The 13,720-nt window shown below is 47.5% G+C and overlaps 1 pseudogene; it reads right to left on the bottom strand.

The window, feature by feature from the left end:
* The window catches only part of LOC115176475 (nephrin-like), an 82,608-nt pseudogene that overhangs the window by 27,401 nt on the left and 41,487 nt on the right, over positions 1-13,720 (bottom strand).

The following is a 13,720-nucleotide window of genomic DNA, read 5'->3' as shown; positions in this document are numbered from 1 at the left end:
AAGCACTTCATGGCTACGGACATGAGTGCTACGAGTCTGTAGTCATTTAGGCAGGTTGCTTTTGTGTTCTTGGGCACAGGGACTATGGTGGGCTACTTGAAACATGTTGGTATTACAGACTCAATCTGGGACATGTTGAAAATGTCAGTGAAGACACCTGCCAGTTGGTCAGCACATGCACGGAGCACACATCCTGGTAATCCGTCTGGCCCCACAGCTTTGTGTATATTGACCTGTTTAAAGGTCTTACTCACGTTGGCTACGGAGAGCGTGATCACAAAGTCATCTGGAACAGCTGATGCTCTCATGCATGCCTCAGTGTTGCTTGCCTCGAAGTGAGCATAGAAGTGATTTAGCTCATCTGGTAGGCTCGTGTCACTGGGCAGCTCGGGGCTGTGCTTCCCTTTGTAGTCTGTAATAGTTTGCAAGCCCTGCCACATAACATGAGCGTTGGAGCCGGTGTAGTACGATTCAATCTTAGCCCTGTATTGACGCTTTGCTTGTTTGATGGTTCGTCGCAGGGCATAGCAGGATTTCTTTTAAGCTTCCGGGTTAGAGTCCCGCACCCTGAAAGCGGCAGCTCTACCTTTTAGCTCAGTGCGAATGTTGCCTCTAATCCATGGCTTCTGGTTGGGGTATGTACGTACAGTCACTGTGGGGACGACGTCCCCGATGCACTTATTGATAAAGCCAGTGACTGATGTGGTGTACTCCTCAATTCCATCAGAAGAATCCCGGAACATGTTCCAGTCTGTGATAGCAAAACAGTCCTGTAGTTGAGCATCTACTGCAACTGACCACTTTTTTATAGACCGAGTCACTGGTACTTCCTGCTTTCATTTTTGCTTGTAAGCAGGAATCATGACGATAGAATTGTGGTCAGATTTACCAAATGGAGGGCGAGGGAGAGCTTTGTACGCATCTCTGTGTGTGGAGTACAGGTGATCTAGAATTTTTTCCCTCTGGTTGCACATTTAACATGTTGATAGACATTTGCTAGACCTGATTTAAGTTTCCCTGCATTAAAGTCTCCGGCCACTATGAGCGCTGCCTCTGGGTGAGTGGTTTCTTGTTTGCTTATTTCCTTATACATTTTAAATTTTTACATTTTAGTCATTTAGCAGACGCTCTTATCCAGAGCGACTTACAGTAGTGAGTGCATACATTTCACTTCATGCATTTTTTTTAATTTTATTTCGTTTTTTTGTACTGAGTGTGGTCTTAGTGCCAACAACAGCCTCTTCTGCTTCTGCTGTAAACTCTTTTCTCAGAAGAAAATGTATTTTGCAAACTCAGGACTGACAGACTGGAAACATGCAAGTTCTTTGCTGACTTCACACGACAGCAGTCCAGAACACCAAACCTGCATGAAAACATGGAAAGAACTGGCAATGAGGGTAGAAAACGGGGAAACAACTGATAAGCCTGAGACGGCACTTATGGAGGCTGAGAGGATAAGATGGAGAGAGGTGTTGACACGTCTGACTGCTATTGTGCAATCTCTGGCAATTAGAAATCTGGCACTAAGGGGACACACATAAACACTGTACTCTCCATCAAATGGAAATTTCCTAAAAGAGGTTGAACTAATGGCACAATTTGATCCAGTCATGAAAGAGCACCTTAACCGTGTCCAAAAAGGGACCTCGAGTCACACCACCAGCTACCTTGGCCACCAAATCCAGAATGAACTCAATGATTTGTTGAGCAGCAAGGTAATTTCAATAATGGTGAGTGACATCAAACTGGCAAAATTCTTCTCTATCATTCTAGATTGCACCTCAGATGTCAGCCACACTGAACAGCTGTCAGTTGTGATTAGGATTGTGTCACTGAAGGAGGATCCCCACATAAAGGAACATTTAGTGGGGTTTTTGGAGAGTGGAGTCCAGGGGCCAACATTTGGCATCCCTGATTCTCAAAAGATTAGAGGAGCTAAACATTCCTTTTGAGGACTGCAGAGGACAGTATTATGATAATGGCGCCAACATGAGAGGCAAAAACAAAGGTGTCCAAGCCCAAGTAGGGTCATGGAAATTAATCCAAGAGCTCTATTTGTGCCATGTGGGGCTCACACATTGAAACTGGTTGTGGCTGATGATGCTAAAAGTTCTGTCGATGCCACAGGATACTTTGGCATCTTACACAAACTGTACACCTTGTTCTCAGCCTCCACACAGCGATGGGTCATCCTGAAAAAACATGTGGACATCACTTTGAAGATGTGGAATGAGACAAGGTGGGAGAGTAAAGTTAAAAGTGTCGAGCCACTGAGGTATCAGGCAGCACCAGTGAGAGAGGCACAGGTGAGGGATCAAACCAAAGACCCTGTGATAAAGATTGAGGCCCAGTCCTTGTCAGAGGAGGTGGGATCATACCGCTTCAGCATCTGTACAGTGGTGTGGTGTGACATCTTGAGCCAGATCCAACATGTGAGCAATCTGATGCAGTCTCCAAGTATGCATGTGGATGTTGCAGTCAGTCTTCCCAGAAAGACAGAGAGGTCTCAGCAACTACAGGGCAACAGGCTTTTTGACTGCACAAACGTCAGCCAAGGATATTTGTGAGGGTAGGAATGTAGAGGCCGTTCTACAACAAAAAAGTCTGAGGTCCACAAAGCGACACTTTTCATACAAATCATTTGATGAGCCTTTGAGTGATGCCCTGAAGAAGCTGGAGGTGACATTTTTCAATGTCATTGTTGATGCTGCAACCTCAGCCCTTCAAGAAAGATTTTCCACATTGGAAAATGTCAGAGAGTGCTGTCAACCTTCCAAAGTCTCTCAAATGAGGAACTGACAGAACAATGTCAGGCCCTTAGTATGACACTGCACTGTAAAGAACACTCAGACTTGGATGGCATAGAGCTTGCACAGGAACTGAAGAACTTGCCTGACCTGCCATCGAAGACCATGACCCTGCTTGAGCTGCTAATATTTATACACGAAAGGGAGCTCTCAGAAATGTATCCAAATTTGTGGACTGCTCTCAGAATTTGTCTTACTCTTCCAGTGACCATAGCTGAATCAGAGAGGAGCTGTTCAAAGCTGAAGCTCATCAAATCCTACCTGAGATCCACCATGTCACAGGAGCGCCTTAGTGGCCTTGCTGTCACCAGTATTAACCATGCAATTGCTGGACAGGCTTCTTATGATGATGTAATTGATGACTTTGCATCAAGGAAGGCAAGAAAAGGTTTAGATGGCAGTTGTGCAATTTAGTTTGTGTGTTTCTTGTTTGAAGTTCAATAGTGTAATAATAAGGTTCTCTTCTTTATAAGTGTGTTATTCTGTTTGTGTATTTGTGTGATATAGGATTTTTGCAATTTAGTTTTGTTTGTATTTTTTGTTAGCAATAGGGTAACAGTGTAATAATTGGATTATCTTTCTATTTGTATTTATATACTACCATTTGTTTCTATTTGTCTTTGTTACCTCTTTTTGATATTTATAAGTCCTATTTTTGTATATATTTTAATTTTGTTTTAAATGTTGTGCTTATTTATTTGTGTTGTTCCAAATGTCTGAATAAAAATGACAGTTAGTGCAGAATGGTACTTTTTTTTGTGTGTGGGGGGGGGGTAAAAAGTGTGTGTCGAAGTAAATGGGGGCCCCCTACTTCTTCCACATTGACCACAGTGGTGTTGAGTTCCCTGAATCCCAGCCACCAGCGGATGTGTACAGGTGAGTTACTGGAGGAGGTTTAACAGCATAGGGTCACCTCCTCCCCCTCTCTCGCCTCGAACGACCCCAGCACCATCGCCTTCTCTGGCTCAACTGAAACACACACGCACTCACGCACAGTAAATTCAGTCAATAAAGTGCTCTGTGTCAGGATCAATATTTTATAGCAAGGATGGAAAGACTGGATTTGAAGGTAAAGGAAGAAGTAAAGAAACGATCTCTAGTCCATCAACATCACTTTAAGAAATCTTGTCCTCTCCTGAGGTTTTCCATCCATTGCAAACCCATACTAGTTACCAAAACCTGTCTATGTTCAGCTATACCAGGAGGGATCTTAACTGGAACAGAGGAAGTGCAGCTGAGCAGTAAGCCCTGAGGGGCTGTAGTAAGACAGGCTAATGACTGAGCAGGCAGACATGGATGCATCATATCATGTATGATTGTATGTTACACACGGGACACAGGCAGACATGAGGGCTAAACTCTTAGACATACAGTGTGTTAGGTTACACACATGCCTTAGGGCGACGCAGGCATATCCATAATACAAAACTAAGAGGAGAGAGAGAGCGTCAGAAAGAGAGATACATTGAAGGGTCTGCAACTCATTTTCGACGTGTATGAGGCGTGAATAGGAATAGATAGGAGGTAACATGGCTTTTACGTGGGATAGGAGAGGAAGAAGAGAGCGGTTTAGACCGTTGACTGATGCAGCAAGATAGCGAGTGTTGGTGTGAAGGAAGAGTCGGTGTGATGCGACGGAAGTTTCATTCTCTTTTTGTTTTTCCAGTCGTGGTAGTAGAGAAATCTCCTATGCAGTGAAGTGAAAATGTATCATTTATTACCTGCCATTATTATCGCCACAGAAAGTGCCGGCTTTATTGCCTTTGGATTGTGCATTGAAGCGATTCAGTTAAATTAGCTCACTGTAAAAGACCAAGCTGGGATTCAAATGAGTTTCTGTGTGAAATATGGGCCCGGGTCATAATTGCCATTAGTTTCACTAATGATATTGATATTAGAGTTTGTGTTAATGCAGAATTTGTTTCAGTATTGGAGCTAAGACTAATGTTAATGTCATTGTGATTGGGATGAATGTTATTGAAAATAGCTTTAATGATTGGGTTAGCAAACATTTGAATAAACACAAACATTCCATCGGTTTTGTGTGTCTGTGTGTGTGTGTTCTAGCATTCAAGTGCATGTATCTCTTAGCAGTCGGGGACTCACAGAGGACAGTGATCTTGCGGCTGCTGGACAGAGGGACAGGGGTCACCTGGTTGACGCTCTCACAGCGCAGCTCAGCCTGGTTGTCCTGTGGTTTAACCTGCAGGGTCAGGTGGCTGATGGCCCGTTGCAACTCTGTGTCCATCTCCCAGCCGGTGGAAATCACCTCCTCATTCTGATCCACAGGACAGAACTATGAGTTAGTAACAAGCAGAGGACAGGACAGAACTATGAGTTAGTAACAAGCAGAGGACAGGACGGGGCTAGGAGTTAGTAACAAGCAGAGGACAGGACAGGGCTAGGAGTTAGTAACAAGAAGAGGGCAGGACGGGGCTAGGAGTTAGTAACAAGCAGAGGACAGGACAGAACTATGAGTTAGTAACAAGCAGAGGACAGGACGGGGCTAGGAGTTAGTAACAAGAAGAGGACAGGACGGGGCTAGGAGTTAGTAACAAGCAGAGGACAGGACGGGGCTAGGAGTTAGTAACAAGCAGAGGACAGGACGGGGCTAGGAGTTAGTAACAAGAAGAGGACAGGACGGGGCTAGGAGTTAGTAACAAGCAGAGGACAGGACAGGGCTAGGAGTTAGTAACAAGCAGAGGACAGGACGGGGCTAGGAGTTAGTAACAAGCAGAGGACAGGACGGGGCTAGGAGTTAGTAATAAGCAGAGGACAGGACGGGGCTAGGAGTTAGTAACAAGCAGAGGACAGGACGGGGCTAGGAGTTAGTAACAAGCAGAGGACAGAACGGGGCTAGGAGTTAGTAACAAGCAGAGGACAGGACAGGGCTAGGAGTTAGTAACAAGCAGAGGACAGGACGGGGCTAGGAGTTAGTAACAAGCAGAGGACAGGACAGGGCTAGGAGTTAGTAACAAGCAGAGAACAGGACGGGGCTAGGAGTTAGTAACAAGCAGAGGACAGGACGGGGCTATGGGTTATTCACTAACATAATGGGTGGCTGACTGGCTGCAGTAGGAAGGGAGTGAGTTCTGAAAGAGAGAGTACAGAAGTAGAAGATGGAGAATACACCAAAAACTACTGATTCTAAGCTTTAGCCGAGTGTAGTCTCTGTACCTTGGTCCAGTGTAGGGTGGCCAGTGGGTCCCTGGGACACACAAACCAGCTTCAACATGGTCCCCCTCTTCACCGGGCCTTCTCTGAACAGGCCCTGGATTACTGGATGCTGGGGTGGGACTGATGTTGAGAGGGAAAGAGAGAGATGAAGCAGCATCTTGGGAAAGAATGGCAGAAAGTGAGGAGAGAGGAACAGAGGGAGCAATAGAAAGAGAGAGGGAGAGATGAAGCACCAGAAACAGAGAAGATGACAGAAAGAGAGGATAGAGAGGGTGAGAAATATGCACTGGGATGAGCGGACACTTGGCTTTATGAGCAAGGGAGCATCCTCTCTATTTGTTGAGACAGGGCCAATAAATCGGCAACATTTATCCTGACTGCAGAGTAAGGGCTCTAGCTCTGATGAAAGCATTAAGTATTAAGGGAGCAGCCGGTTAGATTGACTCCATAAAGCAAAATAAAAGATGTTTAAACACTAATAAAGCAACGTTTGGAAATATGAATAAATTACAGCCTCCCTGAATAAAATATACAGCGTAAAATAAATTAGGGGAGGGCCAGCCTTTGTTATTGCTGCAATGAGTTTGGGAGCGCAGGCAGTGCAGGCGGCTGGCTGTATGTGGACCCTGGGCCGGCATGACAAATTGCTACCTCACTAACAATCTGGCTGGCTGAAAAAGGACACGGTGCTCCAGGCTTTGATGGGCTGGCTTGCTGAGTAAGGACTACATTAGCACTTACTGTGGAGAGATGTTGTTTAATACAGAGTGGAGAGAGAGAGAGAGAGAGAGACAGACAGAGAGAGACAGACGACGAGAGAGAGAGAAAGAAAGAAAGAAAGAAAGAAAGAAAGAAAGAAAGAAAGAAAGAAAGAAAGAAAGAAAGAAAGAAAGAAAGAAAGAATGAGGGAGGGAGGGAGGGAGGGAGGGAGGGAGGGAGGGAGGGAGGGAGGGGGGAGGGAGATAGAGAGAGAGAGAAAGAAAGAAAGAAAGAAAGAAAGAAAGAAAGAAAGAAAGAAAGAAAGAAAGAATGAGGGAGGGAGGGAGGGAGGGAGGGAGGGAGGGGGGAGGGAGATAGAGAGAGAGAGAAAGAAAGAAAGAAAGAAAGAAAGAAAGAAAGAAAGAAAGAAAGAAAGAAAGAAAGAAAGAAAGAAAGAAAGAAAGAGAGAGGAGGTGTAGAAGCATTTCCAGCTCTGGGCGGTGTTTAAAGTGTAGGAGATAGAATAGGACAGTGTCTAATGCAGAGGGAGATAGATAGAGACAGTATTTCATATGAACGGCTGTGGATAATATGGCGGGGGTGAAACGAAAACAAGGAGTAGAATGGGAATGTTCACCAATGAGTGTCTTCAGTAACAGTAGCATTTAATCTGCAGCTGATTTAGACCTGGGACAGAACCTGGTGGGTGGACTCCAGAACAATCAATTACTGAAATTGATCTACAAAATGTTGAGGAACAACTAAAACTAGCAAACAATAGGCTGGGTTGCCATATTGTTTTAAATATATAATGTTTACCCAAACAAGACAAAGGGTAAACAAGGAGACGATCCTTTGAGATGTAAAATCACCCACCCCTATTATGTTGTGTACTGTAGGTCCTACACTGTAGGAGATGTTATGGTCTCACAGTCCTGACAATTATATTTAGCATCAGTAGAGTTTAGAATTTGAGCTTGAGTTTCGTTCCCAGGCTCCTCTGATCAGTATTATCAGTGTATCAGTTGGGCTTGAGTTGGAGTTTGGATTGCACTGATGCCAGTAGAATTGACAGAGTTGAGTGGGTTGAATGTGACAGCAGTAGAGACGTTGATGCTTTCATGTCGACCTCTAACACTCCAGGCTGAGCGTTAGGATTGAGTCCCCAGTAGGTGGGAGTTCGCCCGGGGTTGAAAGTCTCCCCTCGGAGTGGTTGCTCAGTGTGAGGATGTTGGCCCCAATGCCAGCCCGGGGTCAGGATCCACACGTGGCTGGAGAAGGTGATAAGGAAAGGTAAAGGTGTCGTGAGTCCATGAGGTAAGGAACAACACACACTCACAGTATACATTCATCACCAGGCTGGTCTCCAGGGCCCGAGGAAGAGCCGGGTTCTTCGCACGACACACCAGCTCCCTCCCATTGTCCGAACTGCTTAAGAACATGAACCTGCAGGAGGTGGGGAGTGTGTGTGTGTGTGTGTGTGTGTGTGTGTGTGTGTGTGTGTGTGTGTGTGTGTGTGTGTGTGTGTGTGTGTGTGTGTGTGTGTGCGATTGAGGGGTGGGTGAGGAGCGTGGGGGAAAGGGGGCATGGGGAAGGATTGGACGGAAGAGAAGAATAGATGATGGATAACATTAAAGATCATGGCTTAACATAGGACACATCACCCCTTAACACTAATTGAGCCCTTGAGACCTCCATAAGAACAGACAGATTTATGCAATCTGTGGGGCCTGGATATCAAGAGCATCATAACCCCCCTGAACATCATAACAATGTGGGCATTACACCTCCAGACCCATGACAAACCCAAAGTCCACCATGTTATCTAGATTCATCTCCAGATTTAAAAGCTCCTATACAAAATAGTGTTGCTATTTATAACCACGATCTACACATAGAGGATTTAGTTGGAGACCAGGCTATTCTGCTTTACAGCTGAACTTTGTCCTTAATACCCTCTACTGCGTGTTATCTTCGCAGATGACAAGGGGTTATTATCTTGGAGCTGGATTAGGTACGTATGCACCACCAGGTGAATCAGATAGGATTGGATCTGTCTAGCAACTGAAATGTAATTCTGTGTCTATGACAAAAGCTGATTTGATTTGACACAAGGCACCGAGTGACAGTTCACCGTCGGCACCAATTCATTACACTGTACTGTGTATCTGTGGGAATACAGAAGTTCTTCAATTAGGGATAACACTCACACGCATACACACACACACACACACACCACACACACACACACACACACACACACACACACACACACACACACACACACACACACACACACACACACACACACACACACACAGGAGACAGAGAACAGGAACACACTCTTTTGTAGCGTGTGTGTTCTGGAGCTTGTCCGCAGAGCCAGACATAGGGAAAGACTCTACACCTGTCAGCTCAACTCCATCTGAGAGAGAAAGAGAGGAGAGGGAGGAGGAAAGAGAGTGTGAGTGTTAGTGCAAACAAGGCAAGGGTGTTCGTTTTGAAGGTAGGGAGGGGCAGCTCCCCACTCACGTGCATTTGACGACAGCTGATAATCAGAATAGGGGACGTGCTCTACAAAAATGAACGAATGGCAGGGAACAAGCACAACTGTGCATTAGATTGCCTAGTTAAATGTAGGTCACCAAGTACGGTATCAACCCACTGCACACCAACTAAATAATGCTAGTACATACAGGTTTTTCCATTGGGAATAGCAGAGACGTTAAATGTGAATCAGTACTGAGTTGAGGGAAAAACATGTTTGCAAAGACATGTTTCAACCTACACTATAATTGTAGTACACTACTGCCCTGTTTTTACAATGACATTTTAAAACTATGGCCGTGTCTGAAATCTGTCTTGCCTACTACTTACTAAAACTACATACTGTGTACTAATAGTACTACATACTAGTTAGAATTTACTGGTTAGTTAAACATATGCAGTAAGCAACACATATCATAACACTTCTCATCCATACTGAGAAGGCGTTATCTTTTTTTAATACATTTTGTACCTTTATTTAAACAGAGTGATCACTGCCTCTGGTTTGGCATCCGGAGCGATGCATGTGACAATGTAGCTTTTCCCTGCTACCCATGGCTCTGTGGTCTCCAGCTCAAAGTATTGTTTAGAGGGAGGAACTGAGGGGAGAACAGAGGACTGGTGTCTATCAAAGTGGTTCTGGGTCACCTTAAGAGATATACAGTAGAGACTAGGCTTTGACCAGAATTGTTGATTCTGTTTACAGATCACAGAAAAGTAAGCTTTTGGTAATTAATGCATTAAAAACATTTGAGACCCTTAGATATTGAAGAAAGACAGTTGTACCAAGCTATAAGGCAGGTTCTGTTATATTCCTGGAGAATCAGTGGGTCCATATCATTAGTGTGGTGTACAGTAGATAAGATTGTGATGGGCATACAGAGATGGGTTGGTGATGAAACGAGACAGATGATAATCTGTTATAGCGCCAAACAGTTCTTCTCTCAGATCACCCCCCAGCTGAATATGTGCTTACACAGCAGATCAAAGCACTACCCACTCCTTTTCTCTTCCCCCTCTCTTTCATTTCTTTCGGACCATGCAGGGAATTCAGAGAAAGAACATTTTTGTTGAAGAGAGTGGAAGTTATTTGGATGGGAATTCAGAGGGAAACTGTCACCAGATTTGCTAATCAACAAACAGGCTTCAGCACAACTGTCATTTTCTCTGGACATATGATCATCTACTCCACAACAAACTGTCAAAGAATAGGGTAAAGGAGTAGAAAGAAAGAAGGAAATGGAAAGAGGAGAGGAAAGAGATCTTTCTGTGAGTGGGTGAGAGCCAGCATAGCACACAAGAAACAAAGGTCATTGCTACTTTTCAACATATATCAACTGACAGCATGGTTTAGTGAGAGGAATATAGAGAAGAAGAGAGAGGATGAAGAGAGAGAGAGAAGACAAAGAAGGAAAGAAAGAAAGAAAGAGACAAACAAGCAGCTATTGTTTGTTTATCATGTGAGTCATCCAGGGGAAGAGCTATATGTTTCATCAAGGGGTAATTCCGTCATCCAATGCTGAATGTTGACATAAATCCAATGGTTATGGCTGGATAAACAGAACACAAGCTAGTCAGCAAGTCAGTCAGTCAGTCAGCCAGCCAGATAGTTTCTCTGCTCTCCTCCAACTCAGGGTAATTCACCTAGTGCCACTGGGAGGAGCTGTTGCTGTGTGCAGTAGAGTATTTCTATTGGCTCCAGCCCTGCTATTGAGACAGATGAGATCTGGCTGCAGCTTCAAACTGATTTAAAGGAAGCAATTGGATCTGTGTGGACTGTGATGGGTTACCCGGAGCACTGCAGAGGCGAGCACTGAAATAATGAGATTCATTTGTTTGTGTGTTTTTTCCCCCTCCCTCACCAGTCTCCACTCCCCGGGATGCTGGGCCGATGACTGTGCCATGTGTCTATTGACAGGCCCCTGCACGCTCAATCTACTCAAGCCCACATGATTCACACGGCTGCATCACTTCTTGTGCTCCAGGAGAGCCTCGCCACCTAACAAATCTCCTAAAATAAGAATAATGATGTTCGCAAACGAGCTGGGCAGGTATGTCATTTATTCTCTCTCGCTCCCTCTCTCTCTCACTCTCATGCTCGCCTCCTCTTCCTATCTCTCACTCACTCCATCATCCCCTATCCCCCTTCCCCAGCCCTAGCCAACCCCCTTCCTCCCTCTCTCTCTCTTTCTCTATCACTGCTGTTAAATCTGCAGAGGGAGGTGCAGTATGGTGGAGGGTGTGCTGTAGCTTGTGTTGGGAATGAGAGCCCCGTATCCACCACAGCCACTCAGGTGGACCATGTGACCCCAATGAGCCCCACGTGAGTTTCCCCCTACTACCTACCAAAACACCCCCCCCCCCCCCCCACACACACACACATATCCCCCCCCCCCCACACACACACATACACAAATGCATTTTCACAGTCATGCATAAACACACACACACTCATGTGCACACACACCCACACACACATGCACACACATACAAACACATCCACTCTTAACACAGACAAACACGAAGACATGCTGCTGCCATGAAGGCGAGAGACAACGAGCCGCAAAATTCGATTCATTAGACAAATACAGACGGATGGATGGATGGATAACGCAGATAAGAAGCAGATTAGCACACACACAGACAGACAGACAGACAGACAGACAGACAGACAGACAGACAGACAGACAGACAGACAGACAGACAGACAGACAGACAGACAGACTGTCACAAAATCCTTCGTGCTGTTGAAAGGAGGACCAAGGCGCAGCGGGAATATGGATGCTCATATTTTAATTTAAAAAAAGGAGTAAAGCATCCACTGAAAAAACAATAAGCACAACAGCGACAGTCTTACAGGCATACAAAAAACGCAGTGCAAGAACAACCACCCACAACCCCAAAGAAAAACACACACACCTATATAGGACTTCCAATCAAAGGCAACTCAACACACCTGCCTTCAATTGGAAGTCCCAATCAACAACACAAACATGCCACGTCCTGACCCCAAAACTAAAACACTAGCTCCATCTGCTGGTCAGAACGTGACAGTACCCCCCCCCCCCTCAAGGTGCAGACCCCGGAATGCACCTACCAACAGAAAAACACCAACAAAAAACCCATAAACAATAACCCCTAAACAATAAGGGAGGGAAGGGAGGGTGGCTGCCGTCACCGACGGCACTGTGCTACACCCTCCCTCCCCAACCCACCTATCCTGGAGGTGGCTCAGGTGCAGGCCGGGGACCTCGCTCCACCTTCGGCGTCGCCCACTTTGATGGCGCCGATAGCTGCGCCGGGCAGACGGGCCACTCTGGCTGACCCTGGCAGACGGACCACTCGGGCTGGACCGGAGGACAGGAGGGCCCCTCGGGCTGGGCCGGGGGACAGGAGGGCCCCTCGGGCTGGGCCGGGGGGCAGGAGGGCCCCTCGGCTGGGCCGGAGGGCAGGAGGGCCACTCGGGCTGGGCCAGAGGGCAGGAGGGCCACTCGGGCTGGGCCGGAGGGCAGGAGGGCCACTCGGGCTGGGCCGGAGGGCAGGAGGGCCACTCGGGCTGGGCCGGAGGGCAGAAGGGCCTCTCGGGCTGGACAGGAGGACCACTCTGGCAGATCCTGACAGGCAGGGCACCCTGGCAGATCAGGGCAGGCGGGCCACTCTGGCAGAACCGGGCAGTCGGGCCACTCTGGCAGAACCGAGCAGTCGGGACACTCTTGCAGAACCAGGCAGTCGGGCCACTCTGGCAGAACCGGGCAGTCGGGCCACTCTGGCAGAACCGGGCAGTCGGGCCACTCTGGCAGAACCGGGCAGTCGGGCCACTCTGGCAGAACTGGGCAGTCGGGCCACTCTGGCAGTTCCGGGCAGTCGGGCCACTCTGGCGGCTTCTGACTAGCGGGTGGCTCTGGCGGCTACTGACTAGCGGGCGGCTCTGGCGGCTCCTGACTAGCGGGCGGCTCTGGCGGCTCCTGACTAGCGGGCGGCTCTGGCGGCTCCTGACTAGCGGGCGGCTCTGGCGGCTCCTGACTAGCGGGCGGCTCTGGCGACTCCTGACTGGCGGGCAGCTCTGGCGACTCCTGACTGGCGGGCAGCTCTGGTGACTGTTGACTGGCGGGCAGCTCTGGTGACTGTTGACTGGCGGGCAGCTCTGGCGACTTACGCCTGGCGAGGCTGGGCTGACGCACTAGATTCCTGATGCGTGGGGCTGGTACTGGACATGCCAGCCTGGAGACACGCACCTCCATGCTAGTGCGTCTAGCGGGAAACACCGGACCGAAAGGGCGCACTGGCGGTCTTGAGTGCAGGGTTGGCTTCACCCCTTCCGGCTCGATGCTCACCTTGCCCTGGCACCTGCGGGGTGCTGGTACCGGGCGGACTGGGCTGTGCGTCCGTATAGGCGAGATGGTGCGTACCTCAGCGTAACATGGCGCCCTCCACCTCATACGCACCTCCCTGTAGTCACGGGTAGCTGGCTTACGGCTCTTCCCTGGCCT

The sequence above is a fragment of the Salmo trutta genome, chromosome 37, assembly GCF_901001165.1.
Source record: "Salmo trutta chromosome 37, fSalTru1.1, whole genome shotgun sequence".
In the NCBI taxonomy this organism is placed as follows: Eukaryota; Metazoa; Chordata; class Actinopteri; order Salmoniformes; family Salmonidae; genus Salmo; species Salmo trutta.
The sequence above is the reverse complement of the archived record's forward strand: the minus strand, read 5'-3'. Positions and strand labels throughout refer to the sequence as shown.